We start from the raw sequence: 27,831 nt of genomic DNA on the forward strand, positions 1-27,831 counted from the left end.
AACAGCTAACAGTGGGATCCTGGGTTTTATACCTCAAGCAGTAAGCATAAAAGCAAGAGAGTTATGGTGAACTTTTATTAATTGCTGGTTTGGTCTCAGTTGGAGTACAATAGCAAATTTTGGAAACCATATTCACAAGTTTTGAACAGGTGCAGAAAAGATTTGAGGTTCCAGAACTAAATTACTTCAGTTATGAGGATGGACTGTAGAACTGGGGATCAAAATCACGAAGAATCCAAAGGGTAATTGCTCCCTTTGGTAGTGAGGTCGAGAACCAGGTGACAGATTGAAGGTGATTGGCAAAAACAGCCAAAAGCAATTTGATTTTTTAAATACAGCACAATTAGGATCTGGAATACACGACCTGACAAGGTGGTGATGGCAAATTCAATTATGACTTTCTCAAGGAATTGAATGAGCACCTGAACATAAAACAAACTGCGCAGTTACAGGAAAAGGATAGGGGAGTGGAAGTAGCTGAACTGCCTTTTCACAGAGCCAGCACGATCTTTAAAGGGCTTCTTCAGTGCTATTTGATGAATCTATAACTACAACAGGTTGCATGGATTAATATTGAAATGTACAGCATTTCAAACTTGGTTTTCTGAATGAGTTAAAGATATTAAAAATAGCAATGGCTGCTTCATGTAGAGTTGTTGGCTCTATTCAGTAACTTGGACACAGTCTGATACATCAATTTTTTCTTGACTTGTCACTTGACTTGACCAAAATTAACAGTTTAAAAACAAAACACTAATTTTTAACCCCAGCACAACATAGTTATCAAAGTTTTGGCACAATGTATGCAATCCAGCACAAGTTTTGTTCTCATCCTGTTTGATCTCACTCACTATCACTGTTGATTTGCTGCATTCAAGGCTGGTCTGCCAGATCCACAGCAGTGACTGGCTAACCAGCTTGTCAAACAGAAATTCCCAATTATCATTCCTCAGTGACCTCATGTGAGAGATCTGTTTGATGGCATCAGTGGAACCACCTGGCGATGGAGGATATAACTTCAACAGGTGATTTAAAGGGTTTTGTCCTAGTTCTCAAAGGCATGTGCTATCCTCCTCAAAGCCTAAAAACAGAAGTTTTGCATGGGCACCCTCAGCAGCTTCTTGCCCTAACGCCTCCAAATAGACTCTTGCACGATCAGATGAACAGGTCATCAACACAAACAAAACCTCAGTGTTACATGTCTAATACATTATACTAACTGGATTGAATGTTGAAATACCGAAGTCACTTCAGTTGTTGCTTTGAGCAAAACACTCAAGTTACTCTCACAAGCTATACAAAAATCTTGACGAGAAGTTATATCATTTGGTTATGAAAATCATCAGTGTTTGGTCACAAAATCTTCTATAAAACACAAGGAAAGGTGGCGTTTGCTGGCCCTGTGATTATAAATTTTGTCACTGAAAATCTATTATGAAAATATTTTAACTTTTTTCATGAATTAAATGTAATTTTTACATGTTTATGTTTGAAGAAATGTTTCTCTTTTCCAAATTTATAGTTCTGAATTACTGCAGAAACAGATATTAGTGTAATAACCACTGACATTTATATTCTGGAGTAATGTTTACGGTACTATTAAATTTACATTCAATTATCCTGTCACTGCCAAAACATTTGTGCCCAGAAAGTAAACAGAGTTCATCTGAGAACAGGATTAGGCCTACAACCAAGGATTATTATTCCTCAGGCAACAAATAGGCTTCTTCAACTTCCGTGTTTTCATTTTAATCCCATCAGATTTGCAGAATATGAAGTAAAACCAAATTGACCAATATCACGTTACTGACTTGAGAGAAAATGACTCACCACTTGACTTGACTTGGGAGAAAATGACAGTTTCAACTCTAGTTTAATCACCTGCCCTTTTACATTACCCTTCAATTCTGAGGAGCATAAATAAGACATTTTGCTCTCAGAATGGCTAATTGCAAAACGATTAATCTAACCCAGTTCAGAGGGTTCCTAGTTGCAAAACCTCTGATTACACAAGATCTTTTAATAAAATCAATGTCATGAATAGACAATGATCAGAGAACACAAATCTTTCAAAAGCATGTAATTTCTACCAAGAACAAAAATCTGGCTGTAAATGCTCAACCATGCTATCACATCTCACACTCAGTCCTCAATAAACAACTTCAGCCAGTTACCTTGAATTATTCAGATTATAAATATCACATAATCCTGAAAAATATAAAGCAGTTAATTGTACCCACTTTACAGTGGACTCTTGTTTCTATGTTTTATGGTTTTAAAGCTGTCGATTAGAGGCAAATCTGGGAACAGACATTTTGTAAAGAACTCCATCAGCTGACATCACAAAGTTCCACTCCAGTGACATCACAAATAGCAAACATAACAACAATCTTTATACATGGTAAATACCATTGGAGGTGGAGCTTAATTTTGTTTCACATCTTAAATCATTCCATTGCTAAAAGTTAAAATTGTGCAGCCCATTAAGTCTAAAGTGGTTCTCATCAGAATGGCTTTTCATCCCAATCTGTACAACATTTTAGACATTGCTTTAAGTTCCTCTCTGCACTTTCTGCATTCCACTAATGTCTCCACTGTTTTGCTTCCCTTGTACCTGCTAAGAATCTCTCTTTCTTGTCATCGTATCTCTGGTCACCCATTTTTTTCTGAGCTTGATATTCGTTCCTACCACCCTAGAGGGAACATGTTGGGCCTATCCTCCCCATTTTCTTTTTGAATGTCACCACCCCCCCCATCCTTTTGCAGATTTCCGCACTAATAGCTGTTCCCTGCATATCTTAGCTAGATCCTACCTTATTTTATTAAGGTCTGCTCTCCCCCGTAACTTGTCCATTTCTTTGCTGATAACAAGCTTAAATTGTACAATGTCATAGTTGCTATTGCTAAATGCTCCTCCAACGCTACCTGAACCACCAGTCCAACTTCATTCCCTAGTATTAGATTCGGCACAGCACAGTCCCTTGCTGGGCTTTCTACATATTGCCCTAAAAAGTTTTCCTGTACACATTTCAAAGAAATCCACTCCATTCAAGCCCTAAGCAATACACTGCAATATTTGCAAAAAACGATCTTAAATTTAACTCCATCCTGCATGAAACCAGCATTTTAAAGTCTCAAGCTGTTTTTTCAATTAAATCTCCAAAATACATAGGCCATAACTTCAGACAAGCTTGTAAAGTGATGCCCACTGGAATCAGAAGACTTTAATGTGCACTTGACTTGTCTTGAAAACTGCACTCAAACCACAGATGGCCGCATCTGCTTGGGGTCTGAATTGAAAGAATCCCGACAGACCACAGCATAGTCCAATTCCAATGGATTCAAGAAAGTCATGTCTTTATTTTAATGCACAAGCTGCCATAAACCAAGTTAAGTTTAAATGACCCAGCGAAGCTGACAGACTCTTACCTGTAAAGTTCAAAGGAGGACTCCCTAACACATCTTTGGGGTACCCACCAAATCCAACATTGGGAAGTTTGGAGGTTACAGCCATATAATCTCAACAAAATTAAACCTACCATCGCAGCATTTTGGTTAAAACTAACCCAGCCAATTATCTGCCCAGTCTACACTCAATCATCAGTAAAATGATGGGGTGTGTTAACGGCCGCTTGGTAACACCATCAGCAATAGCCTGTTCACTAATGCTTAGTGTGGGTTCCGGCAGAGCCACTCAGCTCCAAATCTCAGTACATAGAAAGAAAAGAGTCAAATTACGGAGGTGAGGTGAGAGTGGCAACAAGGGGTCCTGGCAGAACTGAAGCCAAAGAGATTGAGGGAAACTTCACTCACTGGCTAATTACCTTGCTCAAAGATGGCACTTATTGGAGGCCAATCATCTCAGCCTTAGGACATCGCCACAGGAGTTTGTCAGGACAGCTGCATTATCAATGACGTTTCCTTCAGATTAGAAATGGTAATATTCACTGGTGATTGTACTGTGTTCGATGCCAGTCACAACTCCTCAGATACTGTAGCACTCCATGTTTAAACGCAGCAAGTTCTGGGCAACATGCAGAAGTGTCAAACAATGACCATTTCCAACAAGAGAATACCTAACCACTTTCCCTTGAAGTTCAATGGTATTATCATCAATATCAACATCCAGGAGTGGCTCTTGACCAGAAATTTAACTAGACCAGCCACAAAAGCATATCAAATGCTTCAAATTCTGCACTGAATAACTCGTCTTCCAGATTTCTGAAAGCCAGTCCACGATCTACTAGTCATTCTTGCCTGGATGAGAGGGGCAGCACAGTGACAAGTGTTGCTATCTCATAGTGCCGGGGACCAAGGTTCAATTTTGGCCTTGAGTGACTGTGCGGAGTTTGCACATTCACCCGTACTGCATGGGTTTCTTCCGACATTCCAAATATATGCAAATTAGGTGGATTGGCCATGCTAAGTTGCCCCTTATTGTCTAATACACCCCTCTCTAGGCATATAAATGCAGAGGGTTACGGGGATAGGAAGAGTTGTTGGCCTGGACAACATACTCTGCCGGAGAATTGGAGCAGACTCAATGAGCTGGGTGGCTGCCTCCTGCACTGCAGGGATTCTATTCTCTGAGTACATTTCCAACAATACTCAAGAAGCTTGACACCATCCAAGACAAAGCAGCTGCTTAATCTGCACTCTGTTCACCATCCCAAACATGTGCTCCTTCCACAATCAGCACACTGTAGCAAAAGTGTGTACCATGGACAAGTTCACAGCAATAATTCACACAGGCTTTGACAAAAACATGGTTAGGTGGATTGCCCATGGTAAATGCATGAGGTTACCGGGATAGAGTGGGGGGCAGAGCCTAGGTAAATGTCAAAGAGTCAGTACAGACTTGATAAGACAAATGGCCTGTTCTGCACTGCAATCCCTATGCTTGACCAAGTATAAGGATAGCAGACACATGGGAACACCACCACCTGCAAGCTACACACCATCCTGACTTTAACCATAATCGCTGCTCCTTCACTGTAACTGAGTCAAAATCGTGGAATTCCTCCCCTAACAGCACTGTGGCTGAACCTAAAAATGTAGATTGTAGACAAGGCTTTAAACTGCCGTGGCTCAAGAAGACAGTTCATTGCCCCAGTGAAGCCATTATTTGCTGCTACTCTGGACATTCTCCAGATATGGCCTTCGTTTCTGTGCTGTCTAGCCCAAGGCTGCAGAACTGAAAAGGTAAGGCAGTTGGTTTAGCCATCCGTGACCGGATCTGGCTAGAATCGATTGTTCAGGAACAGTGTCCAGCAACCTGCGACTTGGAGGCCACATGGAGCCCATCTGGATTCTGAGTCTGACCCACAAAACACTTCGTTGATCGTTGCCAACACAGTTGCTACATTCCGCTGATTTCCATCAGTGAAGTGGTATACACATAAACTAAGGGCAATTAAGTGAGACACATGCTGATTGCACACAACATTCAGAGTTGTGCCTGCCCTCCACATCCAAAGTGTAAATATTTATTTTGTTTTTACCATTTACAATTAGTGATAGTTCTCTTAGAATATCAATGATTAAGCATATCCTGTAACTCATGAAATAGTCAGCATGCATTAAATGTATTTAATCTTATTCATATAGTTATGGTTAGTGAACAGGACTGATTTCATTCTTGTGGCCAATGGAGATGGAGGGCCTCTCATGCAGCCCACACATTAGCCTAGTTTGCCCATCATTATTCAAGAATGCAAAGACAACCATGCCTTTTTATCTCAACTGCAAATTTTCCTCTTAAACCCCTCACCGCTCCACCCTCACTTCCATCAAATGCCTGGAACACATGGACATCTTTGTCATTAAGCCACATGCCTCCCTTCCACCAGCAAATTTTCTTTAATGCTGATCTCTGCTCTAGCTCAAAACTTGTCTCATACTCTAGTTTCTCTCATGATTTATCTAAGCTCATTTGCCCTCCTGTCTCCCTCAATCCTATCCCCATTAAATTGGCCACTCTACTTTTCTCTCCAAAATCACTTTAGGTAATATTGTAGCTTCTCATGCTTCAGGTGTTGGCTCTCTCTCATTTAAATTGATCATCACCCTCTGCTCAAAAAAACCTCTGACCCCACCATTCTTGCAAACTACCACTCCATCTCCAACCTCCTTTTCCTCTCCAAAGTCATTGAAGGTGTTGTCACTTTCCAATCCGAACCTATCTTTCCCAGAGTTCCATGTTTAAATTTCTTCGTTCAGATTTTCGACTTTTCCATAGTACTAAAACAGCCTCTAAAGGATATAATTTTTGACTATGACCTGAATGTGACAAAAGTAAACTTTCCCTTCTCGTCCTTCTCAACCCATCTGCAGCCTTTGACAACAGCTGATCACAGCATCCTCCATCAATGCCTCTCCACCGTTGTGGATGCTCCTATAGTTATTACCTAACCATAGCCAGAAAATCACCAATGATTTCTCTTGCTGCCTATCTAATACTTGCTACCCCAAAGTGCAGTGGATGCTGGGACAGACAATAAATTTGAGGAGTTGGACAGATTTTTAGTTGGTAATGGGTTGAAGGGCTACACGGAGAAGGCAGGAAAATGGGGATGAGGAGTTTATCAGCCATGATCAATTGGCAGAGCGGACTCAATGGGCCGAATGGCATAGCAGAACAGCACTCCTAGTTCTATGTGAGAGAATTTAAGGCGTTCAGGACCAAATTAAAACATAGAACATTAAAGATATTCATTACTAGTTCATTACCTGAGCCACACAAATTGACATAGGGTCAAGTAGATAACAGAATTAAATCCATAGCTCAAGGAGTGGTGTGGGAAGAAGGATTTTTGATTGATGGCACATTGGCATCAGTACTCAGGGAAGAGTGGGCTATTCCACTGAAACCAGTATCCTCGCCAATCCTTTAACTAAGGCTGTAGGCAGGACTATAAACTAATGGGATGCGTGTGCATGTGTGGGGAAAAAGACTAGGGCGAAAGATTTGAAAATCCAAAGAGGAAGCTATCTCGGTAAAGTCAAGCAGAGTGAGTCAGGATAGGACAGAGTATTTAACAAAATTTTACATCAGCGAATAAGAACATTGCATGGAATAGAAGAATTGAAATTAAAGGCTCTTCATTTGTATATGCGAAGCATTCTGTTTGCGGCACAGAGATACATTATATAAATTCAATTGCCATTACAAAAACATGGTTACATGATGATTAAAGGTGCAAAATAAATATTCCAGGGTGCATAACATTTAGGTAACACAAACAGAATGGCAAAGGAGGTGATAGCAAGTGATCACACAAGGAGCAGTTAGACGATCATGGCAGATGATCATGAAGTAGATTCAGTACAGATGGAAACCAGGGATGTCAAGAGTCAGAAAACAGTGATGGGAGTAATTTATATGCCCCCTAAAAGTAGTTATACTGCCAGGAAGAGCATTAAGCAAGACATTATTGCAGCATGTAACAAAGGCAACGTAATATTTGCATGGGATTTAAATCTTCATATAGCCTGGAACAATGTAGACGATGAGTTCATGGAATATTTGTGCGACAGCAATATGTTATGGAATCAACCAGGGTTAAAAGCTTTCTTACAGCTAGCATTGTGTAATTAAACAGAGTTAATTAATAATGCCATGGCAAAATATCCTCAGGGAAATAGTGATCATAGTACCGCTGTTAAGGTTGAAAGTGACATAATCCAATCACAAACAGGCATCTTAAATATAAAGCCAACTGAATAGGGAAGAACTGGCTCCAGTTAATCGGATAAGTAAGACTTCAATGCATGGTGGTAAATGAACAGTGGGAAACATGTAAAGATGTTGCAGCAAACAGTAGCAAGTCTGTGGAAAGGTAGAGTTTTAGAAACTGCAGAGGATCACTAAAAAGCGAAAAAGTAGAATGAAAGAAAAATAGCAAGCAGTATAAACACAGATTGTAAGAGCTTTTATAAGTATATAAAGAGCAAGACAGAAGCAACAACAGGAAAAATTGTTGGGAGTAATGAGGAAATAACAGACACTGAGCATATATTTTGTGTGCCTGTCTTCATAATGGAAGACATAAATTTTATACCAGAAATAGATGATAACCAAGGGATTAAAAAATGAAGAAATTAAGAAAATTATCAGCAGAGCAGTATTAGTGAAACTTGAAGAACTAAAGTCTGACAAATCCCAGTACCTGATGGGCTACACCCTAGGGTTCTAAAAAGAGATAACAGCAAAAATAGTGTACGGCTATGATCTAAAATTTCTTAGCTTCAGGACTGGTCCCATTAGATTGGAAGTTGGCAAATATTAAACCACTTTTCTAGCCAGGAAAGTCAGGCCAGTTAGCTAAACATCAGTTGTTAGAAAAATGCTGGAACCTATTAATAAGGATGTCTTAACAACGCACTTAGAAAAGAAGTGTGTGATTAGAACAAATCAATATGGTTTTACAAAGGAGAAATTCAGTTTAAAATTTTATTAAGAGTTTTTTGAGTGAGATCTATAAAGGGCAACCAGTAGGTGTAATACACCTGGATTTCCAAACAGAATTTAGTAAGGTGTCACACAAAATGTTAACGGGCATGATGAGGACTCACGGGGTTGTGGGTAATATTAACATCGAGGATTGGTTAATGGACAGAAAGCAAGAATGGACATAAACATGGCTTTTTCAAATTCACAGAGTGAATGATGGGGTGCCACATGGATCAGTGCTGGTGCCTCAGCCATTCACAATATATATTAATGACTTAGATGAAGAATCAGTGAGTAATCTATCAAAGTTCGCTGATGATACCATGCTCAGTTGAAAAGCAAATCGTGGAAAGGACAGGGGCTGCAAAGAGATATTAACAGGTGTGTTACAAGATGGCAGATGGGAGTTTAATGTAAGGAAGTATAACGTTGTTCATTTTGGTCAGAATAATAGAAAATCAGAATATTTAAAAAAGGTACAAAACTTGTAAGTTTTCAAAGACACTTGGGTGTGTTGGTGTCAGGAATAGGAAGGAATACAGAAAGTTACCCTAGAGGGGCAGCAGCCAACTGAGAAAGCAAATGGCACGTTGGCTTCTATTGCAAGGAGACTAGACTGAAGGATAAAAAAAAGTCAGCTATAGTTCAAATGTGAGACCACGTTTGGAATACTATATGCAGTTCTGGTCTCCATATTTATGAAAGGATACATTTGCACTGGAGGCAGTACAGCAAAGGTTCACTAGATTGGTCCCTGGGTTCAGGGTGTTGTCTTATGATAAGATATGGAATTTAGAACACAGGTGATTTCAATGAAACCTACAAAGGTTTGAGGGAGCTTGATAAGGTTGACGCTGATAGATTGTTTCCACTAGTTGGACTCTAAAATACAGGGACAGACTCGGGGTAAGGGACCTATCATTTAGGACCGAGATGAAATTATTTCACTTATAAGGTTGTGAATCCTTGAAATTCTCTACCCCAGAGGGTGGTGGGTGCTGCATCATTGAAAACATTGAAGGCTGGGATAGACAGATTTTTAATCCTGCAGGGAATTAAGGAATATGGCAGCAGGCAAGAGAATTGAATTGAAGCCCAACATCAGTCGTGATTGCATTGAATGATGGGGCAGACGCAACGAGCCATATGGTATACCCCTGTTCCTATTGTGTTCTTGTGCAAGTCAGTGTCATACTTTGCTCTCCTATGCTCCTACAAAGTTGGGTGCTTCATTCAGTTAAAGGTGCCATACAAGTTGTTATTCTCAAACCAATTAAGAATGGGTGAGCCTTGCCAGCAACACAACCCACAAATAAATTTATAAAACCAAACTGCAAACACTGTTCTTCTAAACTAAATCAAGTTTATCACTAGATCCCATATTGAGGGGAATCAATGAACAACTAAAAATGGACGATCAAAATCTGCCTCATGTACTGACCCTTAGACAAGCAGGAAATGTTACTGTGGACAGGATGCACTGTCTAGTAGCACTGTGGTCTTAAATCTTTAAGAAATTATTTGACGTTTTAAAACAAAGGTTGAATTTCTTAATTAATGTGACCTTCATTTAAGAAATTTTAAAATACTCCAAATGATAATATTGGATCAGCACTATATATCCATGCACAAATATACACAAGAGAATATCTGCAGTCTAAGCTTTAAAATAGACAATGTAGAGTTCATGCAAAAACATTTCCAACCTGAGGAACAAATTTTCATGATCAAGCATCCTTCAATTACGTGCATCAAGAATCAGGTTTTTCAAAACCTAGGCCTCAGGCAAAACAGCATTTATTATCCCGCCCTAATATATTAACCTCATTAAATGATCATCATACTCCGAAACTATGATTCTTCTCCAATTCCCATATAAACCAAACCGACGTTTCAACAGTACTGCCTTTTAATGAATTCCTTACACTGATAACTAACAGAAAAGGTTGACACTATCCAACTTCATTTTACGCAAGCAATAAATCTAGCATGAGGAAAATTTAACAGATGGATATCAGCTCAGAGGAGAAACACCATCTAACACACTGCATCTTGCCCCCCCACTCCAACAGATTTACAGTCTTCATTATAAAGAGTAAGCAACATTTCTTTTGGTTGACCCACTTTAAGTTCATCTTGCCCCACTTTTAACAACTGTATTTTTGGTTTCTAAATTTAAATGTTGTATGTTGCCAGATAAATATATTGCTGATGCTACAACAGAACTCCAATGCACCACTGCATAAAATTTTAAATCCAGGGATAAATCTATATAATCCTGACCCAAATGTAAAAGCTTCCCAACTCTTTTAGCACAATCAAAAGACTGCATTAATTCAAAAAAATACTTTTAAGATTATATTTGAAGTAGTTGCAGCACAATTCAATGAGTGAAAGGCCAAATAAGACCTGAAAACAAATCGACAGAATAAGAAATCCTAAAAGCACTCTTTCAATTACTTGGTAGATAAAAGCACCACCTGGTATAACACTATCAAAGACAAAGATGTGCTACATTAGGAATAGGAATTTCCATGTGTCAGGCTAGATAACCACCTGTTGAGATGCTACAATTGACCTCAACCAGTTGAGACAAGACTGGTGGAGAAAATCAGCCAAGGAGGATTTCTACTCCTGGACATTACTGAGTGACTCATGCTGCAAAGTCTACATGCTTAACACTAGGCAAGGTTAGGATATGTCTTGGTTGCAATACCACTAACAGTCAAATAGTTGCCAACATTCACTGCCAAAACTGTAACATCATGAATGGTTACTTGGGCAAAATACAGAAGATTGCTGGCATCCGTGAAATAATATTCCGTAACTCAGCACCTACAGAAAAGAATGGGGTGAAAGTAAAAGGTAAATCGACACTATACTAATAACAGTCTAGATCGTCTATTTTCAGAGTTCCTGTTCTATCAGTAAATTAAAATTCCGTGACTTTTCAATTTACTGCAGCATTTTAGATATCATCTCCTCCAGCAGATGCTGTTCCTGTTCCAACTTACCTTGTTTACCATGTTCCAGTTCCAAAGGAAGTCCTCCACACAACAAATATCTGCAACTGACACCACCAAACACACCACTCCCAACAAAAGACAAGCAAGGAAAGGAGGACTGGGGAATCTGGCAGATACTACTTGGTCAATGATTACTGTTGTTCTAGGAGGGTCCAAAGCAACCAAGCAGCAAGGGCAACAGGCAAAATCAGGCAAGACAACAAAACATGCACCAGGCATGCAAAACAAAGCAAATGATTAAAGAGGGCAAGGTGGGCATCAGAAAAATGTTGGAAAAGGTTGCAATTTTGCCCAGTCAGAAAATTCTCATCCATCTCAAATTTCTCAACTCTTCAACGACTTGAAGCCTTTTTTGGAAACGTCTATGACTTTTGTGATTTACAAATTCCATGACTTTTCCAAGTTTTCCATACAGCAGCTCTAGAATATCCTGCAACATGATTTCAACTGATAACCTGGATGAATCAGTAATATGCTGAAAATCTACCTCCTTAACTAGTCTAAATTTAAACCCTAACGCTGTCATTCAAAGCTGCTCTCCATTACAATGAACATGTTTCTGTCTTTAGTCTGCCAAATTGAGCATCCAATGGAAATAACACAACTCTACCTTGATGAGAGAAACTGTATGCACACATCACTGAACGATGTAAATCAGATTCAGCTTCAGGTGGTTTACTGCCCATAGTCTTGCTAGGCCAGAAGACACCTGCCCCTTTGGGGAATTCAAAGATTTTCAAACAATGTACACATTATCCATAAATTTTCTAAACTAGACAACATCTTGGGAAATCCACAGCTTCTTTTGATATTCAAGACAGGCAATGCAACAAAAATGACAGACTTATACCTTTTCAAAAGATGGTGCATGGGGAGCAATTTGTATTATAAGACGCCAATTTTTTTTAATAAAAGCAATTAGAGTTTGAGAGTCTTCTGCTGAAATCATCTTACTTCATGTCAACATAATCAATGTCAGAGATCTTACCTCCTAAGAATGCAAGTAACCATCTGCTTTCAAAAATATTATACTTTCTTTCAGTTTACAGTTACTGGGAAATTTAATGTCATCTATTACTTATAAGCATGCACAGATGTAACCATGCAATTTTTATAATGGGATTCTCACAACTGCAATACCTTTATAAATGACTAAAATAAATCATCCTACTGTGTATGTTTAACCTAAAGTTATGGCAGAAAGACAGATCATTCCTTGTTACTGGAAGCAGTTTTATAATTATATGTATAATGATTTCTACAAGTTCAGACTGCTCAAATCCAATTAGAAGTAAACCATTATGTATAGAGCAAGTTACCTGTAAAAAGAGGACAGTTTCATTACAATCGTGGGTTTGCAAACTATTTTTCTTGAAATGTTAACTTATGTAACAACTTAGCACACTATTTCTGTACCACAGTGACATTTCAACTTCAAATTAAGGTTTTGTGCAAGTGAATGACTTTACATTTATGTCGAATGACAAACCACAGTTGTAAACGCCCAATATGTGTTCAAATCAGTTATTCAAAATTTGCCATTTCAAAATAAATCATATATTATGATCATAGACACGATTCGCTACAAAATTACTGTCTTAAAACCCAATTGTAGACTAGGCCTGATATTTCAGGCGTATTCGAGGCCTACATTCACCACCACCAAAAATCACTCCACCTCAGAAATGGCGTTTAACAGTCCCAGACAGGAAAGGAGAAATATTCAATTTCCAGCTCGTTCAAGTAACCGAAGGTTCAATTTTAAGGGTGAAGAGAGAAAAGACTCGCCACCTTGATTTCAGCCCAATGACACATCAACCCAATGCAAGCTTTCTGCACGAAAAAAAAACGGGCGCTTTCCCCCCTCACATACAGGCCGATCAGGGGAGCCTGTCAGCCATTTTCCTCCTCACGCAGGCAGCAAGCAAGCCGGCTCCACCATCGCCGTCAGAAACCCTCAGACATGTAAACAGCTTATTTTCGTTATTCACGGCGCTTTCAACACAACACCACCCCCCCGCCGTCCCCAACTCAGCCCTTTCCAGTTATCACCGTGAAAAACAAAATAGCATCCGCTCAGCAACTAAACTCTCAACATCCCCCCCACCACACCGTTTTTTTAAAATAAATTTATAACAACTCGAGAAGCTCTGTGCCTTACCAGGAATTAGGTCTCCTTTTCCAGGACTGTAAGCCTGGGGTGCGTAGGGAGGGTGAGTGTGAACAGGGGAGGAGGAGGAGGAGGGGGCGGGTGGGTGCGGGGATTGGGGGGGAGGGGAGAGAGAGGAGGGGGGGTGAAATCGGCTTTTAATTTTTCCTCTCCCTCTTTCTGATCGTTTCTTTTTTCCTTTTTTTCCCCCCTCCTCTTCTCTTCTTTCTTCCCCCTCCGGTTTTAGTCCTTCCTGTCACTCCACCCCCCCTTTTTAAGTGAATCCACACCAGCCAGCCAGCCCCGCTCGCACCAAGACCGAGCCACACAACAATATGGCGGCGGTGCGCGTTGGTTAATAAAAAAAACTGCACAAACAGAGCAGACGCAATGGCCTGCGACGACACCGGGACGCACAGGAGGAAGAAAATAGTCAGGAGGAGCGGGGTTTAAAAAAAGAGAAAATAAATTAAAGGTCTTCTTCACGGAGCGGGCGGACGGGCGGGGACGTGCCAGTTATTCGGGGAATTTTGTCCCCTTCTGGTTAAGGCCCTCCCCCCCACAACATATATATTTTAAATCCCAGCCCGGAAAACAAAAAAAAATCAGTCTTGTTATTAAGTTAAAAATATATATATGAGCCCTAGTTCCACCGGCTCCTCGTCTTTGGATTTTTTTTAAATGTAAGGGAGAGAGGTATTGTTGCTGCCTGTTTTTTTTCCCTCCCCTCTTATTCCATGACTATTTGGATTTTTTCCCCTCCTCCCACCCTTCCCCCGCCCCGCTGCCGGGAGTTCTGGTGTCTCTCTCTCTCTCTGACTCTCCTCCGTCTCCACTCAGACCCGCTCAACACGGGGCCGGCCCGACAGCTCCCCCCGTAGCCCCGGATGATGATGATGATGATGATGTCACCCAGCCGCCTGCGCCACCTCTTGACCAAATCGCAACATTGCTTCTCGACCTCACCTGATGAAGGGGCAGCCAGCGCTACTAAAGCTAGTGGCGTTTGCTGCCAAATAAACCTGTTGGACTTTAACCTGGTGTTGTGAAGACTTCTTACTGTCTCGACCTCATCCCCAGCGTTCCCCCCCCCCCCCAACCAAGCCCAGCTCAGAGTGAAGAAAGTTTGAAGTTCACTTCACCACTCTGGCATTGAGAGAAATAACACGACAAAAAGCTTATCTCTTGGATCTGTTTCTAGTTCTAGTTTCTAGTTGGGGAAGATTTTTTTTGTGTGTCACCGTTAGATGTATTAAAAACAGTCGTTCTCTCTTTTCATATGTTTGATCTGATTTATTGTTTGACTTATTATTGTCACATATTGGTATAAAGTGTATTGGTGAGCATCGCTGCTTCCCAAGCAGTGGACCTGGGTAGGGTGGCACGGTAGCACAGTGGTTAGCACTACTGCTTCACAGCTTCGAGGACATAGGTTCAATTCCCACTTGGGTCATCATCTGTGTGGAATTTGCACACTCTCCTCACGTTTGTGTGGGTTTCCTCCCACAGTCCAAAGATGTGCGGGTTAGGTTGATTGGCTATGCTAAAAAATTGCCCTTAGTGTCCTGAAATGTGTAGGTTAGGGGGAATTAGTGGGTAAATATGTAAGGATATGGGGGTAGGGCCTGGGTGGGATTGTGGTCAGTGCAGACTCAATGGGTCAAATGGCCTCTTTCTGTAGTGTAGGGTTTCTATGTGAAAGGTATTCTTTCTTGCGTGTTACACAGGCAAAACACACCATACCCAGTAAGAAGTCTCACAACACTAGGTTAAAGTCCAACAGGTTTATTTGGAATCAGGTGAGCGCTCACCTGATGGAGGAGCAGCACTCCGGAAGCTCATGACTCCAAATAAACCTGTTGGACTTTAACTGGTGTTGTGAGACATCTTACTGTGCCCCACCCAAGTCCATCGCCAGCATCTCCACATCATGGACACTGTACATAGAGAAGGAAAGGAGAGAGTGCAGAATGTAGTGTTACAGTCATAGTTAGATTGTAGAGAAAGATCAACTTACTATGAGGTAGGTCCATTCAAAAGTCTGATGGCAGCAGAGAAGAAGCAGTTCTTGAGTTGGTTGGTGTGTGACTTCAGACTTCTGTATCTTTTTCCCGACAGAAGAAGGTGGAAGAGAGTATATCTGGGGTACATGATTATGCTGGCTGCTTTTCCGAGGCAACAGGAAGTGTAGACAGAGTCAATGGATGGGAGGCTGGTTTGTGTGATAGATTGGGTTTTCATTCAAGAATCTACTGATGGCCGTGAAACTATTGTTGATTGTCAGAAAAACCCATCAGGTTCACTAATGTCCTTTAGGGAAGGAAATCTGCCATCTTTACATGATTTGGCATACATGTAATTTTTTGTGATTTTGGGCAGCGCATAAGCTGTGATACAACCAGAAAGAATGCTTTCTATGGTGCATCTGTAAAAATTGGTGAGTTGTAGCAGACATTCCAAATGTAAGAACGTTTTAAGTTTACTTATTAGTGTCACAAGTAGGCTGACATTAACACCACAATGAAGTTACTGTGAAAATCCACTAGTCGTCACACTCTAGCACCTGTTCAGGTACACTGAGGGAGAAATTAACATGGCCAACGCACTTAACCAGCATGCCTTTTGGACTGTGGGAGGAAATGGCAGCAACGGAAGAAACCCATGTAGACACGGGGAGAATGTGCAGACTCTGCACAGTGACCCAAGCCAGGAATCAAACCCAGGTCCCTGGTGCTGTGAAGCAGCAGTGATAACTACTGTGACACTGTGCCACCCCTGCAGCACAGCAAGAGATCCTTCGGCCCATCATTTCTGTGCCTACCGTCAAACACCTATCCTGAACCCATTTTGCAGCACTTGGCTTTGTATGCTCTGGTTGTTCAAGTTTTTGTTAATTCATTAATGGGACATGGATGTTACTGGCTGGCTAGCATTTATTGTCCATCCCTAGTTGCCTTGGAGGGCAGTTGAGAGTCAGCCACATTGCTGTGGCTCTGGAGTCACATGTATGCCAAATCATGTAAAGATGGCAGATTTCCTTCCCTAAAGGTCATTAGTGAACCTGATGGGTTTTTCTGACAATCAACAATAGTTTCACGGCCATCAATAGATTCTTAATTCCAGATATTTCTTTTACTGAATTCAGATTCCACCCTTTGCTGTGGCAGGATTCAAACTCAGGTCCCCAGAACTTAGTTTCTGGATTAATAGTCCGGTGATAATACTATTAGACTATTGCCTCCCTCATCTAAATGCAACTTAAATGTTGTGAGGGTTGCCATATCTACCACCCTTTCAAACAGTGAGTTCCAGATTCCCACCACCCTCTGGGTGAAAAGGGTTTTCCTTAAATCCCCTCTATATCATACCTTAAAGCTATGCCCCTAGTTATTGATCCCTCTACTCTGGGCAGCACAATGGTTGGCACTGCTGCCTCACAGCACCAGGGATTGATTCCAGCCTCAGTTGACTGTCTGTGTGGAGTTTGTACATTCTTCCTATGTCTGCATGGCTTTGCTCCAGGTGCTCCGGTTTCCACCCACACTGCAAAGATGTGCAGGTTAGGTGGATTGGTCATGCAAAATTGCCCCTTACTGTCCCATCATGTCTAGGTTAGATAGATTAGCCATGACAAATGCATAGGGTTACAGGGAAAGGGCAAGGGAGAGGACTTGGGTAAGACAGTCTGTCAGAGTTGATGCAGAATCAATGGGCCGAATGGCCTCCTTCTGCACTGTACTAATTCTATAATACTAAGGTTTCTGCCTATCTACTCTATGTCTTTCCTTCATACCTTTGTACACCTCAATCAGGTTCCACCCCACCACCCGCCCCCCCCCCAGCTCTGCCTCTGTTCTACAGAGAACAATTCCAACTCCAATCTCTCTTCTTGGCTAAAATGACTCCAGCGCAAGCAACATCCTGCTGAATATCTTCTGCACCTTTTCTAGTACAATCAAATCCTTCTTTTAGTGTGGCGCCCAGAATTGCACACAGTACACCATGGCCTGACAAACGTTTGAGGCAACTCCATCATAACATCATAACCAGCATAATCTCCCTATTCTCATCTTCTGTGCCTTGGCCAATAAAGCCAAGTATCCAATATGTTTCCTTAAGCACCTTATCCACATTTCCTGCTGCTTTCAGGGACCCATGAACATGCACCCTAAGGTCTTTCTGGTTCTCTGTACTTCCCAGTATCCGACTGTTCATTCCCTATCTTGCCAGTCCTTCCAAAATGCATCATCTCACACACTTTTCAAGGTTAAATTTCATTTGCCATTGTTCAGCTCATCTGACCAGCCCATTGATATCATGCAGTAATCTAAAGCTTTCCTCCATGCTATGTACCACACTACCAATTTTTCTGTTATCCATGAACTTACTGATCATAACCCACACTTTTCTATCTAGATCATTAATGTATCCGACAAACAGCAAGGTACCTAGCACCAATTCTTGCATTACACCACTGGACACAAGCTTCCAGTCACAAAACCAACCTTTGAACATTACCAACTGCCTCCTGCCACTAAGCCAATTTTGAATCCAATTTGCCAAATTATCCTAGATCTCGTAGCCTCTTCTTGATCAGTCTCCCACACGGGACCTTGTCAAAAGCCTACTGAAGTCCACATAGACTATATCAACTGCACTGCCTTCATCTATTTACCTCCTTGGAAAATTAAATCAAATTTGTTAGACAATAATGCTCCCTGATGAAGCTGTGCTGTCTATCCTTGATTGATCCTTACCTCTCCAAGTGAAGATTAATTTTGTCCCTGAGAATTTTTTTCTAATAATTCCCCACCACTGATGTTAGACTCACTAGCCTGTAATTAATTACCTGGTTTTTCCTTACTTCTCTTTTTAAATAATAGTACCACATTAACTGCTCTCCTTTCCTCTGGCACCTCTCCTGTGCCAGTGAGAATTTAAACATTAGTGTTTAAGTCCCTGCAATCTCCTCCCTTACTACACACAGCAGCCTAAGATACATTTCATCTGCGCCTTTGGATTTATCCGTTTTAAAACTGATAATACTTCCTCCTTTTCAAAGCTAATCTATACAATTATATCACAGTTCCCCTCCCTGTTTTCCATACCAACATTGTCTTTCTCCATAGCAAACACAGATGCAAATTACTCATTTAACACATCTCCCATGACTTTCAGCTCCACACACAGTTTGTCACTTTGCTCCCAAATGGGCCCTAGCCTTCAATATACTTATAAAATACTTCAGGATTTTCCTTAATTTTTGCCCACCAGTATTTCTTCATGGCCTCCCTTCACACTCCTCATTTCTTTTTTTAAGTACCCATGTATTTTCTATACTCCTCTAGGGTACCCTTTTTTTTGAGCCCCCTGAGCCTACCATAAGTCTTGCTGTTTTTCCTTACCCAATGTTGTATATCTCTTGACATGATGTGGAGATGCCAGCATTGGACTGGAGTAAACACAGTAAGAAGTCTCACAACACCAGGTTAAAGGTGTTTATTTGGTAGCAAAAGCCATTAGCTTTCGAAGTGCTGCTCCTTCATCAGGCGAGTGGGATTTCAGTTCAGCAAACTACCCAGCCTTCAGGAGAACAGTGACCACAACACCACACAACCCTGCCACAGCAACCTCTGCAAGATATGCTGGATCATCGACACGGATGCCATCATCTCACATGAGAACACCATCCACCAGATATATGATACATACACTTGCAACTCGGTCAACGTTGTCTACCTGATACGCTGCAGGAAAGGATGTCCCAAGGCATGGTACATTGAGGAGACCATGCAGATGCTATGACAGCAGATGAATGAACACCGCTCGACAATCACCAGGCAAGAGTGTTCTCTTCCTGTTGGGAAACACATCAGTGGTCATGGGCATTCAGCCATTGATCTGCAGGTAAGGGTTCTCCAAGGCAACCTTCACGACAAATAACAGTGCAGAGTTGCTGAGCAGAGACTGATAACCAAGTTCTGCATACGATGATGACCTCAACCAGGATCTTGGGTTCATGTCACACTATCTGTAACCCCCACAACTTGCCTGGGCTTGCAAAATCTCACTAATTGTCCTGGCTGGAGACAATACACATCTCTTTAATATGTGCTTAACCCTCTCTCCACTCACATTGTCTGTACCTTTAAGATTTGATTACCTGTAAAGACTCACATTCCAACCATTATTTTGTAAATTGTATCTCTATATGCCCTGTTTGTGAACTGAAATCCCACTCACCTGATGATGGAGCAGCGCTTCGAAAGCTAGTGGCTTTTGCTACCAAATAAATCTGTTGGACTTAACCTGGTGTTATGAGACTTCTAACTGTGTTTATCCCTTGACATCCAGGGTTACCTTTCCTTTATGGGAACATGTTGGTATTGTATTTTCTCTTTTTTTTGAATGATTCCCACTATTCTGATATGAATTATCCTACATGTAGCTGCTCCCAATTCACTTTGGCCACATCCTGTCTTATTCTATTCAAATCCTCCTTCACCCAATTCAGAAATCTTATTTCTGGTCCATCTTTGTCCTTTTCGATAACTACCTTACTGAGTCATGGTCACTATCACCAAAATGATAATACCCTTGTCAGGCCCCACTTGGAGTACTGTGCGCAGTTCTGGTTGCCTCACTATAGGAAGGATGTGGAAGCTATTGAAAGGGTACAGAGGAGATTTACAAGGATGTTGCCTGGATTGGGAGGCATGCCTTATGAAGATAGGTTGAGGGAGCTGGGACTCTTCTCCCTGGAGAGACGAAGGTTGAGAGGCGATCTGATAGACGTTTATAAGATGTTGAGAGGAACAGATAGAGTGGATTCTCAGAGGCTACTTCCCAGGGCTGAAATGGTCGCTACGAGAGGACACAAATTTAAGGTGCAGAGAAGCAAGTACAGAGGAGATGTTAGGGGTAAGTTTTTCACTCAGAGGGTGGTGAGTGAATGGAATCGGCTGCCGTCGGTGGTGGTGGAGGCAAACTTGCTGGGGTCTTTTAAAAGACTTCTGGATGAATATATGGGATCTAATGGGATTGGGGGTTATAGATAGGTCTATGGCTTAGTAGATAAAGAAGTGATCAGCGCAACTAGTGGGCCGAAGGGCCTGTTTGTGCTGTAGTGTTCTATGTTCTAAAATGCTTCCCCACTGACACCTCCGTTACCTGTCTGGCTTCATTCCCTAAAATTACATCAAGTACTGTCCTGTCTCTTGTAAGGTCCACAATGGTTCAAAGGTTGCTAGTTATGGCTCCACAATGCTAATAATACCACAAGGAAAAGAGGCAAGCCCCGAGAATTACCTCAATTGGTAGGGGACTTGAAACTCTACCGTCCTGCATTTTAAGCACACATTTTAATGAACTACATTGTCCTACATTTTAAACAGATACTCTATGTTGCATCATATAGCTCTTTCAAAAACATGATGGGCTGCATTTTCCCGATGGGCTTCTGAACATAGCTATCAGGCTCAAATGTACATCAAAACTTTGCATTGTGTGGAAATAGTCACTCAATGTGATTTTCTGCAAACTGGCCAATTAATGGATTGAGGGAAGATTTGCCATTCATTTAAGGGCAGAGAGCAGCATCATGAAGCTGGAGAGCCCAATCAGGGATTGTCCAAGTTGAAAACAGCAGCTGGGTGAAGTGACAGGAAATTAACCCCTACTGCACCCAGGAGGCAGACTTGGCTTCCAGATTATTAAACAGGCTTCCACTACCATTAGAAGCCTGGAGGTCGACTGGAAAATCCCACTCAGCCTCGATTAACATGCTTTATTAGGCCCTTAAATGGCTTAATTGTCTTCCCACTGTATGCAGTCGGTAGACCTGCCACTCCTCCATCAACCCCCATTCCAGGAAAATGACCCAGGAATGAAATAGGGCCAAGGAATTGGCATGTGGCCAGTGACAATCTTTTCCCAGCAAGACAGGGACAAGCTATGACATGTGAAATAAACTGTGCTGATTGTCTCAAATATCCATTTGCCTAAATATGAACCAATGAAAAGTAGTTCAATTTACAAGGAAGGTAGCAAAAGCAATCAAATAACCAACACAAAACTGCAATATTAAATCCTTAATTTGTTCTTACAACTGCCATTGATGAACCAACAAGTATCAGAAAGCCAAAAGATATTGTTCTAGCTTCTTTAGATAGACACATTTTAATCTCTTCAAATATATCTGGAAATAATTTACAATTGATACATCAACAGATTAAACAATGTCAAATTAATTTAAGTACGCTTTGCTAAGAAAATCCTACATTAACATTCCTTCAAACTGGCCTCTGGACCTGGAATACTACAAGGTTTTCAGTAGAATTTCAAGAGCTGTTGTCATGTCCTGCCTGTTTGCAGTTTATGACAATTAGAAGGTTGCCAAAATTTCATCCTGCCATTGCACAAAATAAAGTGAATTTGAAATCTCAATTGATGAAGGGTAGAGAGTAAGTCCGCCTCCACTTGTAAAGTGAATTCACAAATATTGTTAGACTACCAACGCTGACTCTGCTAAGGCTCTTTCGGCATATTCATAGTAGTTACTTGGTGGATATCATTTGAAACTAGTCTGTGATTGCACTGAATAAACCATTTTGTTTTGCTCTGGTAAGTCAATTCAGTTTGTTTGAAGTAAATAACCTAGGAAGAGACACATGCACAAAATTTTGACTTTATTTCACCCAAGCTACATAGCTTTAAATACTAATACCAGGTCATTTACATCATGCAAAACTGCACCAAATCCTAGGTATTGGGGAGAGGGGGAGCTCAGTGTGCCCGGCATCATGTGGCAGGAATCCCGGTGGCCCATTGAATCAGGCGTCAATGCTAAAATGGGGTTCCTGCTGTGCGGCAAACTCATTGCCATCCTCTTGGTTTGTTCTGCTGGCTCCAATCCGTTTCCACCCAGAGTGTGTGGGGACCTAATTGATATTCAGAAGTAGACATTTCAATGTCATTACTGGGTCTGAGGCTGGATGTTCCAGCCTCCTGGGATGCTTTCACCATTCCTCTCCCCACAATGGGAAATCACTGGGGGAAGGAGTTAACTTGGGACTCTCCCCAGATGGGGGGGTTCATGGCTGGACTGCCCCTTCTAACCTTGAGAAAAGTGGTGACTCCCAGCTTTCAGTTCAAAATCTTCATTTTTCTCTGTGTACTGTGAAACCCTTGAAGTACCCTTAAAGAATGGGGCTCAAAGACCTCAAAAAGTATTGTGTTCATTCAATATCATGCTCCATTGCCTTTAACTAGACTTTGATTGACAGATTGGATCAATTGCCTACTAACCAACAGCTTTGTTTGTTTTTCTTTCCCTTCATGGTTGAATGCATCTCAAGTGCATTCTAAACATTGCAGCTAGAAAAGAGGAAATGAATCCTCAAAGTTCAGTGCGAAATTGATCCAAACTGTCAATTAAAGGCAGAATGTTTATAAACATTGCGGTTAGGAACAAAAGCAGGCACTTGAGACTGCCAGGGTGCTGGTGACAGTACAAGGTGGGCATTGCCAAGGGGCAGAGACTGAGGTGCAAGATCTGAGGAGACCATGTCTCAAAATATCTCTCTTGTGGGCATGGGAGGCTGAGCCCTCTGGCTGGCGGTAGAGGGGGTTTGGTCACCCTATGCCTACCTACATGGTGTGGGGTGGTGACCTGTTCTTTTATTGGTGGAGAGGAGGATGTCTCTCTGTGCTGAGGGGTTGCGGGCACTCCCATTGTCACCAAGGTGGGAGCTCACCATTTCTGCAATGCAGGGAGAACATTGAATTAGGAACAAGAGTAGGCAATTCAGCCCTTCAAGCCCAGTCCCACCATTCTATATGATCAAAGTTGTTCTCCATCTCATCTTACCTCCACTTCCCTGCCTTTTCCTTACAGCTGTTTATCCCGCTTTTGATCAAATATTTATCTATCTCTTTCTTGAATCCATTGATTGATTCTGCATCCACTGCACTCTGGGGCAGTAAGTTCCATCAATTCACAATCCTCTGTGAGAAGTAGCTAATGCTTATCTCTGTCCTGACCCTCCACTCTCTAACTCGACAACTATGTTTTCTTGTCCTAGACTGCTCTAGAAGGGTTACGTTTGGTCAACTTACCAATCCCGTTGAATATTTTATATTCCTCAATCAAAGCCCCCCTCATTCTTCTGTACTCCAGTGTGTACAAGCCCAAGCTACTCAACCATTCCTCATACGACAGCCACTTCACAATTGGAATCAATCAAGTGATTCTCTTCTGAACTGCCTCCAGTGCCACCACATCCTTTCTCAAAGGTGGTGACTAAAACTAAATACAATACTCCAAGTCACCAATGCCTTATACAATTGTAACAATACTTCTCTACTTTGATACTCTATACCCTTTGCAATAAATGTCATGATTCTATTTGCATTCCTTATAAAATTCTGCACTGCATATGAGTCTGAGACTCGTGCACAAAGGGGACCTGTCTGCCAATGCTAAGATCAGGACACCCTTTAAAAATGGCACTGTGATCTCTGTGGAGGCAGGCTGGCTGGCATGTTTAGTTCGATGAAAATTTTAAAATACCAAAGATGAGTGAATCCCAATTGACACCAGTGGGAAACAGTCCAGTTTTTGCACTGGTGGTAACACTCAGAACCAATTTTTGTGAATCATGCCCATTAACAGCCACAATAATTCATTATAACTGTAATGCAGGTAATGTGAAAGAACAATGAAAATTAAAGCATTTTACAATCAAAAAGATTATTAATTTGATTGGATCTGTATTTTATCATACCTTTTGTCTGTAATTATCCTGTTTCAACACACTTTTTTGTCAACTTCTTCCCCATAATCAATTCATTTGGACTGGATTCTCCAACCTTGCCCTCAGCTGGGATTCTCCGGCACTGCTGCAGTGAATGGAGACTTGGCTGAGCACTAAATTCTCCATCCTTGCTGGCAGTAGCAGCAGGGCTTGAACAGCCAGAGAATTCCAGCTTTTATTTGCATTTGTAATGGGTTTTTGCCATGTGAAATCATCACCCTTATCAATCTGACTAACAGATATCTATGAGTCATTTAAAATGCTGTCTGAAAATGCTTTAACTGCTCTTGAAATTTTAATCTCCAAACTAAGTTTTTATTTGTTGAAAAACAAACTGCACATTTCAAAATAATATGATTAAATTTATCCATTAAGTTATCCTTGTACCTTTTAATGTCTTCATTAAAAACTTTGGATGGCACAATGATTAGCACTGCTGCCTCACAGTGCCAGGGACCTGGGTTCGAATCCCAGCTTGGGTCACTGTCTGTGCGGAGTCTGCACGTTCTCCCTGTGATTGCATGAGTTTTTTCTGGATGCTCCGGTTTCCTTCCACAGTCCAAAAGACGTGCTGGTTAGGTGCATTGGCCATGCTAAATTCTCCCTCAGTGCACTGGAACAGGCGTGAGAGTGTAGCAACTAGAAGATTTTCACAGTAACTTCATTGCAGTTTTAATGTAAGCCTACTTGTGACACTAATAAATAAGCTTTAAATTTTAAACAAGATGGCCTTTAAATGTGAACATTTGCATTGTAGTTAATTTCCCTAAATGAATCAGAACTGTTCAGTCAGTCGTACTGCTGGAATATTTTTCTTCATCTTTTATCAACTTTTGATTGAAAGTTTTCAATATTATTTGAAGAAAAATCAGAAGCCAAAAGAGAAAATCTCTATTAAGGTAAAATTTAGATTCGAGCTCAGGGAAACTAATTATATGTTCGCTTTAAATAAAGAGGCTACATAATTGGATAGTTTTTTTCAAAGAGTCAACACAGATATGATGGGTCCAATGGGGTTCTTCTGTGCTATATGGCTCCATGATTCTATATGAATGCCAATGAGAAAAAAACATAGACTACTGATTAAAAAAAAATTGAGTATTTTTTAGTGCTGCTTGACATCTCTGTATGTCCCAAATCACTTCACAACCAATGAAGAGCTGAAATGAAGTTGCTGTTGTACTGTAAGTAGTTCAGAGATTTGTTGCACCATTTTTATCTTCCTCACTGAAGGTGGGCAGAAAAAATGTTTTCACCCTGATAGTCTGTAAAAAAACGGCCAGAAATCTCCAACCTACCAGCAGCTGGGATTCTTCAGTCTCGCCGTTGTAAAAGAAGATTTAGCTGAATGCCAAATTCTCCATTCTCGCTAGCAGACATGGCAGGGTGAAAAAGATTAGAGAATCTTGGCCAATATGTCTCAGAAGCTAAATGGATGGATTTAAATGAAACATGGTACACAGACATGTTTCAACAAAGAATTTGGCAACGATGTAGATCCGGATGCTGGATTTTGTTAAAGGATCCATTAACATTGAGAGATAGTGAATTGATTTCTGCTGAAGAATGCTGTGGGTGTTTTATTTGGAATGTTTTGATGGCTTTAAAAAGTCTCAGCTGCTGTTGTGAAATTTGTGACAGCAGTCAAAATGTGAGCAAAGCATATTGTTGGATATGAATTGGGCTGAAGCCTCCTCAATAGAGACAATTAACTTTGTTTCGGAAATCCAAAAACCCAGATAATTACTAAAAAAAATGAAGCCACAAAGTCACCATTTAAAACAAACTAATTTTACTCTACAAATATCAAACACAAATATTAATAATTACAGTCTGGGCACAATCTTTCCAAAAATATCCTAAGTGTCATAAAAGTCTAAAAACCACAGTGTGCTGTTAATGAACTATTCTTTAAATCTGGAATCTTGTATCTGGGAAGTTTATTTCTCTCTCATCTTAACTATCGCAGAAATCCAATTTTGTTAGTCAAGACCTTCAGTTACCAAAGGGTTTAAACATGTTTAGCCAATACATAAACTGAATTCTGCTTGAAAGAACTGTTCCTTGCAGTCAGCTTGTTCTACCAAACTGCTTGAAAACAGAACCACGTACAGCAATCTACTCCTCCCATAACCCCTTCTTTACTCTTTTTAAACTATTTTTATCTACAAGCTACTTGGTTATGTGATCAGTTATTGGAAGCAAGTTGTCTTTTACAAGAAATCTAGAGAAACCTAGTTCTTAAAGTGACCATCAGCCCAACATAAATTATAGTTTTCCCCCCAAAAGCATATGGGCCATAGCATCACTGAAATGGAAGTTCTTTTCAACTAGTTAGAGTATGAATCAGGCAGGGAAATGTCTCAAGAGCTGCATCATTATAGTAATATTGAGTTAACATAGTGTGCCCAGATATGCACACTGCTGAGTGCCCTCTTCACGTATTTAGGAGAATTTTATGGAGCTTGCAAGAGCAGGAAATATGGCATGTAGGGTGACAGAATTAGGAAGGTAACATTTTGATTTTTCTACAACAGATTGAGATAGAGTCATAGAGGTTTACAGCATGGAAACAGGCCTTTCAACCCAATTTCTCCATGCCACCCTTTCTTTTTTAAAACCCCTAAGCTAATCCGAATTGCCCGCATTTGGCCCATATCTCTCTATACTCATTATACCCATGTAACTATCTAAATGCTTTTTAAAAGACACAATTGTACCCTCCTCTACTACTACCTCTGGCAGCTTGTTCTAGATACTCACCACCCTGTGTGTGAAAAAATTGCCCCTCTGGAGTCTTTTGTATCTCTCCCCTCTCACCTTAAACCTATGCCCTCTAGTTTTAGACTCCCCTGCCTTTGGGAAAAGATGTTGATGATCTAGCTGATCTATGGCCCTCATTATTTTGTAGACCGCTATAAGATCACCCCTCAGCCTCCTATGCTCTAGAGAAAAAAGTCCCAGACTATCCAGCCTCTCCTTATAACTCAATCCATCAAGTTCGGGTAGCATCCTAGTAAATCTTTTCTGCACTCTTTCTAGTTCAAAAATATCCTTTCTATAATAGGGTGACCAGAATTGCACACAGTATTCCAAGTGTGGTCTTACCAATATCTTCAACAAGACCTTTCCACTCCTGTATTCAATGCTCTGACTGATGAAACCAAGCATGCCTTCTTCACCACTCTGTCCACCTGTGACTCCACTTTCAAGGAGCTATGAACACGTACCCAAAGATCTCTCTATTCTGTAACTCTCCCCAGTGTCCTACCATCAACTGACTAAGCCCTGTCCTGGTTCAATCTACCAAAATGCATCACCTCGCATTTGTCTAAATTTAACTCCATCTGCTATTCGTCAGCCCACTGGCCCAATTCATCAAGATCCCAT

The 27,831-nt window shown here is 41.0% G+C and overlaps 1 protein-coding gene across 1 annotated transcript in view; it reads right to left on the bottom strand.

The window, feature by feature from the left end:
- The window catches only part of usp9 (ubiquitin specific peptidase 9), a 258,340-nt gene extending 244,607 nt beyond the window's left edge, over positions 1–13,733 (bottom strand). The window contains exon 1 of the mRNA XM_080203847.1: positions 13,640–13,733. The gene's annotated coding sequence lies outside the window, so the exon portion shown is untranslated. The remainder of the gene's footprint in view (positions 1–13,639) is intronic.
- Positions 13,734–27,831: the final 14,098 nt, after the last annotated feature.

The sequence above is a fragment of the Carcharhinus amblyrhynchos genome, chromosome 15 (genome assembly GCF_965287045.1).
Source record: "Carcharhinus amblyrhynchos chromosome 15, sCarAmb.v2.hapA, whole genome shotgun sequence".
In the NCBI taxonomy this organism is placed as follows: Eukaryota; Metazoa; Chordata; class Chondrichthyes; order Carcharhiniformes; family Carcharhinidae; genus Carcharhinus; species Carcharhinus amblyrhynchos.